This window comes from Amyelois transitella, chromosome 25 (assembly GCF_032362555.1).
Source record: "Amyelois transitella isolate CPQ chromosome 25, ilAmyTran1.1, whole genome shotgun sequence".
Classification (NCBI taxonomy): domain Eukaryota; kingdom Metazoa; phylum Arthropoda; class Insecta; order Lepidoptera; family Pyralidae; genus Amyelois; species Amyelois transitella.
In genome coordinates, this window is record NC_083528.1 from 7021020 (window position 1) to 7027019 (window position 6000).

Sequence of the window (6000 nt, forward strand, 5' to 3'; positions counted from 1 at the left end):
TTTGAATCTCAATTCTATCATTAAGCCTATCAACTGAACGTGGCCTATCCGATTTTCGAGACTGCAGACTCTGTCTACCCCGCAAATGATTTAAGACGTGATTATAAGATTGAATGAAAGGCGGACAGCCTGATACCTAGACGGACACGTCAACATAATAATACCTTTTCAGATTGGTGGGTGGTAATAAATATATATATATATATATATAATATATCTAATCCATAGCAGGTGGGTAACGAAGCGTGAGTTATTGTTTATGACTTTAGTACATGTTTACGTTAGTTTTATGATTGTTTGTGGTTACCTACTGTTTGTTGCTTTTATATACACTGATAACTATAAAATATTAAATAATATTTCCTCCTGGCTTTATTTATTCATTTATTCTTTATTGTAACAAATACAATTTGTCAAGTACAATAGGCGGACTTAATGCTTATAACATTATCTAACAGTCTACCATTGGGTTAAGCGGAGAACCTTTGTGTGGGTGATAATAATAATGTATAATAAACATACTTACTATACCATATATACTATAGTCCCGGTTGCATCCTCACCACTCTGGAGAGGAGCCCGGGGTATGCTATGCTCAATAATGTTAGTTAGTGTTAGGTAAGTTAGAAAGTACTCTTTATAAATTATACATACATATAGTCACATCTATATCCCTTGCGGGGTAGACAGAGTCTTGAAATATGACCTCGTTCTATTCTAAAGTGCCGTAAACTATTTTTTCTTCAATGACAATACACAAATGACAACCCTACGGAACTCAGTAATTATCCGTATTGGTACTTAGGGGTTAAATTCTGCCCCAATGGGAAGTAAGTGTAATAAAACAAGTAAAATTGGGGTGGGGGAATGTTGTCTTAACCCTCCTGTACCTAATAAGTGGTTCAACGTGGTCGGAATTAGGTTAAATTCATATTCAAGGTGTTTTTTAAGTTCCACTTAAAATATTGGTGCCATATTTCTTTTTTCGGACAAATTACACAGATTGAGTTAGCCTCGAAGTAAGTTCGGGACTTGTGTAACGAGATACTAACTCAATGATACTATATTTTATAATAAATACTTATATAGATAAACATTCAAGACCCAGGCCAATCGGAGAAAAATTTGTTTCTCATTATGCCCTGGCCGGGATTCGAACCCGGGACCCCCGGTGTCACAGACAAGTGTACTACCGCTGGCGACAGAGGCTAATACGTCTATACTTCTATACTAATATTATAAATGCGAAAGTTTGAGAGTATGTCAGTATGGATGTTTGTTACTCTTTCACGCAAAATCTACTGAACCGATTTCGATGAAATTTGTTATGTAAGTAGCTGAATGCCAAGAATAGCATAAAGGCTACTTTTTATTCCGGAATTCCCGCGGGATTGATTCCACGCGGACGAAGTCCCGGGCAGCCTCTAGTCGCTAATAATTTAAAAGAAAAGTTATATTACGTCTTTATTCCTTACGGGATTGACAGAGCCAACAGTCTTGAAAAAAAGGCTACGCTCAGATAGATGTTTTAATGATGGAATTGATATTCAAACAGTGACAAGTTGCTAGCCCATCGCCCAAAATGAGAATCTCAACTTTATAAGCTAGGGTAAGGTTGCTTAAGTCGTACCCCCTAAGGAAATGTTACTCTAATAATTACTACAATTGAAATTAAACACAACTTCTTACATCTGTCGAATCTTTATTTAGTTGCCTTTCCATCAACGTTTATAGACACTAACAAATCTTTCATCAAAATAGTTAAATTAACAATTTTAACAAACCTGCTTTCGGTACGACTAAGGCGCCTCAGTTCCTAACTCGTACCACCTATAGCCTAAGTCGTACTTAGAAAATAGACTTCAATGAAGTCATAATAAACTATATAGAAATAATACTGAATAACAAGAGATCACTTGAAACATGTTTTGGTTATCAAGAAGTTATAATATCGAATCTACTTACTAACACAGATATCACAAATATATTTTTTAATGGTAGGTACTACTTTCTACACCAGCGCATAGGTCATGTATCCAGACTTTACATTTTATGCACTGGATCATGTTTTCTTCGCGATCTTCTTTACATAGTTGGCATAACCATGATGCTTTAGCTTTTATTTTTTTGTTTTTCTTTATTTATTCTTTAAATACTTTTATTAATTCCTTTTTCAATTTTGATTTTTTTCATATCTAGTACAGGCTTCTTCTTCTTCTTTTTATTTTCCTTGGCTTCTATTATAGAGCCTGGTCCATATCCTCTTGCTTCCAAGTATTGTATTTTATCTTTTTCATGCTATGTAGTATTTATAACCTGATAAAAAAATAAATTAATTGTTAAATAATTTTCTTTATACCTAAGTCGTACCGGTACGACTAAGGAATTTAGCACAGGTACGACTTAAGCAGAGGGGACTTCTGAATTTCAAATTAAAACAACTAACAAAACCTATAAATATCTCATGTTTGAGTATGCTTAAACTATTGCTAGATACGCACTCTAAATAGACATTGTCAAAGAAATAAATTAACTATCGCTATCCTGCCATAAATAGCTTATAAATGTGCCAAAAATTGTAATGCAATACGTATAAAATACTTACTTTTTAAATATCTTCGTTTCACGAAGCCGAGCAGCGTTCCACTTGTTTGAATTTGTTTGCCTGACTAAATAGTTCAGATAAATGTCATCAGATGGTGCATTTTTTGTCTATCAAGTGAGAAATTACCGGGGTACGACTTAGGCGGTGGTACGATTTAAGCAACCTTACCCTATCTAACTATCCCTTAGTCGCCTCTTACGACATCCATGGGAAATGAGATGGTGTGGTACTATTCTTTTTTATAATGGTGCCGGGCAACTCAGCGAAATGGTAGACAGAAACCTGATGTCGTAAAACATCCCTCGGTCATTATTCGATGAGTTATAACGAGTCATAATAACTGACTCGACGTAATATTGATACAACATCGTATATACATTATATGGCTTCTAAAATCGGGTTATTGAACTTCTATTGTCAGCAACAAATGCATGCGTAAGTTTATTATTTAAAATCCTACTAATATTATAAATGCGAAAGTTTGTGAGTATGTCAGGATGTCAGTATGGATGTTTGTTACTTAATCACGCAAAAACTATTGAACCGATTGCGATGAAATTTGGTATGTAGGTAGCTGAAGACTTAGAATAACATAAAAACTACTTTTTATCCCGGAGTTGCCGCGGGATTGATTCCACGCGTACGAAGTCGCGGGCGGCCTCTAGTAAAGAAATATGTAAGGTTGTATTGTTTTTGTGCTTTGTAGTTTCCGGCACAAATAGAAAAAGGATAGATAGATAGACACTCCATCTCTTTCCCATGAATGTGGTTGAAGGCGACTAAGGGATAGGCTTATAAACTTGGGTTTTATTTAGGCGATGTAGCCCATCTGTCATCCAACCTGTCATTATTTGAATCTCAATTCTATTATTAAGCCAAACAGCTGAACTTGGTCTATCAGTCTTTCAAGACTGTTGGCTCTGTCTACCCCGCAGGGGATATAATCGTGACCATATGTATGTATAAATTCCATGGGCATTATCAATAAATTTATAAGATTAATTCGTAATCTAAGCAATGTAATAACTATGTCACGTCACATCAAGTCACGTCTAAGACCCTTGCGGGGTAAGCAGAGCCAACAGTCTTGGAAAGAATGAAAGACCACGTTCAGATGTATAGCTTTATGATGAAATTGAGATTAAAATAATGACAGGCTGCTCGCCTATCGCCTACAAGAGGAACCCCAAGTTTATAAACCTATCCCATAATCGCCTTTTATGACTTAGGACATTTTAATTAAATTTTTAACAACTAACGTGCCTTGAATGAATTAAATTTAATGTTGGAAAAAAAATAACACTTTACACGTGGTTTAGTATGACAGACGTTTGCGTAATGACCAAGAGTTCACGGGTTCAAATCTCGGAGGAAGCGTACTAATTGCCGGCAGTCTATGTCGCCATCATCTAGATATCTTAATTAAAAACCATGTCATATGTAAAAAAGTCGGAAATCGTGGGTCGGTACACATAACAATTTTGATACAGTGTTGTATGATCTGATACATAAAACATAAGGAACGATGATAAAAATTCTAACAGTATAAACTACAACAGTATGAGACAAAGTTGCATCATGCGAAGAAAACCTCAAAATCAATTGGCCACAATAATCTCAGCCAAATCATACGTGACGGTCACAGTTTAGTCTGACTTTATACTGTCTGCGGGCGGGGGTCATCCTGGTATCCGGGGCGCGGGGAGGGGAGGGAGGGGGGGCTCGTCGCACGCAAATATACGCGAGCACAGCGCGCCGCATCGATCGCCCATGTGCCGTTCGGCCCGCAGCCCCCCCCTCACTAACCCCCTTTTGCCCCCAGACAAACATCACGCATAGACGCAGGACGCACACCACCGTCTAATGTGTTCTGCCAAATGAGCCGTCCCGAATATTAAGTCTATGTAGATTCGGGCTTCACATTCGAATGCTCGTTGTAATGATTAGTATGTCGTCGAGGTAAATTATAAGTACTTACTTGGTTTAATATAAAATATTTTTTCTATATTATCTGAAATTCGTTTCAGTATTGATTTTTAATCCGAATAACATATTTAAGTTGAGTAACAATATCTTAAATTAACATGCTGATTAACACTAAACTAATATACATCTAATTAGCATTTTGTAAAAACCACTAATGATATTCAAATTTGTTAATTTGAAAGTGTCATGCATAATATTTATTGCGAAACCGGTGTAAGAGCAAGCGTGCGCTCCCCTCAGGAGGTTAATTGAGGCTCGGCCCACGTGGTAACAATTATTTACCTTGAACCACGTGCGCTACCTACACCCCTCACAGCCCTAGTGCATTACACACAGTCCCATACTAAAAATCTATAGTTACGCAAACACAACCACATAAAACTCTGCCCAAAGCTACAGAGCTAACTAAAAATAAAGAAATAGAAAAGAGAATTTACAGACTTTCGGGTTTAATGTTTCTTACCAATGTACTTACAAAATACAACTTTAAACGCCCGATGTTAAAGTTCAAATTACATCAGAAATAAAATAAGTACATGTACAGATCGGTACTTAGATTTAGGTGCAGATTGCTAAACTACCAAAACTGGAGTGACATTTGAAACAGTAAGTGAGGTTATGACAGTCGCGAAATGCGTTACCGCAAGCGGTCAATACAGACGACATAAAAATTTATGAGACAACACAAAATTTAATGACAGCACTAAACGGGATGATCTATCGATTAAGCACTATATCTACGGAAGCATTGCCTGTGGTGAGCGGAAAATGTAGCATTCGGGCGGTCCAGTGACGCCCCGAATCTAGGGTACGTGATGCCGAACGCGGCTAGATCTCAACTCACATTGGGCACAAACGAGAAACAGTCCGATACAGTCTTATCCTAGGGTTTGGACGAAAAGGAACCACAGTCAACAGCAACTGACGGGTAAAATTTTGGTGTACTTTCGCGAATTCGGGTCTCGCGGAGTCCTCATTTGGTTAGTTCTGATGCGGCATGACACGCGCGTTACCCTCGGCGGCCGCGGCTCGACTGAGGCGCCGGGGTAGGCACCCCTCCCCCCGCCGCCCCCCGCTGCATCCTTCAAACGTTCCCTGATAATCTGGAGAAGATACACAGTTGCAATGGATGTCGGTGCGCCGCATATACTTTTTTGGACATGAGTCAGTCTGTAATTGCATCGGTCGTCATTAGCCAGTTTCTTGAACTCTGTTTGGGCCATTTCGTATGAATGCAAGTGGAAAATACGCGAAAACACTATATTTTTTTCATCGATATGTCGAAGGCGTGACGGCGTCTCGTATTTTAGAGTAAAGACTATGAATATAGATGTTACATTTTGTATTGTGAGCACGATTTCTTGTTAAAATATGATCATTTCGGTCGGGACGAGGATTACGGTATATCG

At 37.9% G+C, this 6000-nt stretch overlaps 1 protein-coding gene across 1 annotated transcript in view; it reads right to left on the reverse strand.

Moving 5' to 3' along the window:
• The window catches only part of LOC132903373 (uncharacterized), a 36464-nt gene extending 30916 nt beyond the window's left edge, over nucleotides 1-5548 (reverse strand). The window contains exon 1 of the mRNA XM_060951460.1: nucleotides 5436-5548. The gene's annotated coding sequence lies outside the window, so the exon portion shown is untranslated. The remainder of the gene's footprint in view (nucleotides 1-5435) is intronic.
• Nucleotides 5549-6000: the final 452 nt, after the last annotated feature.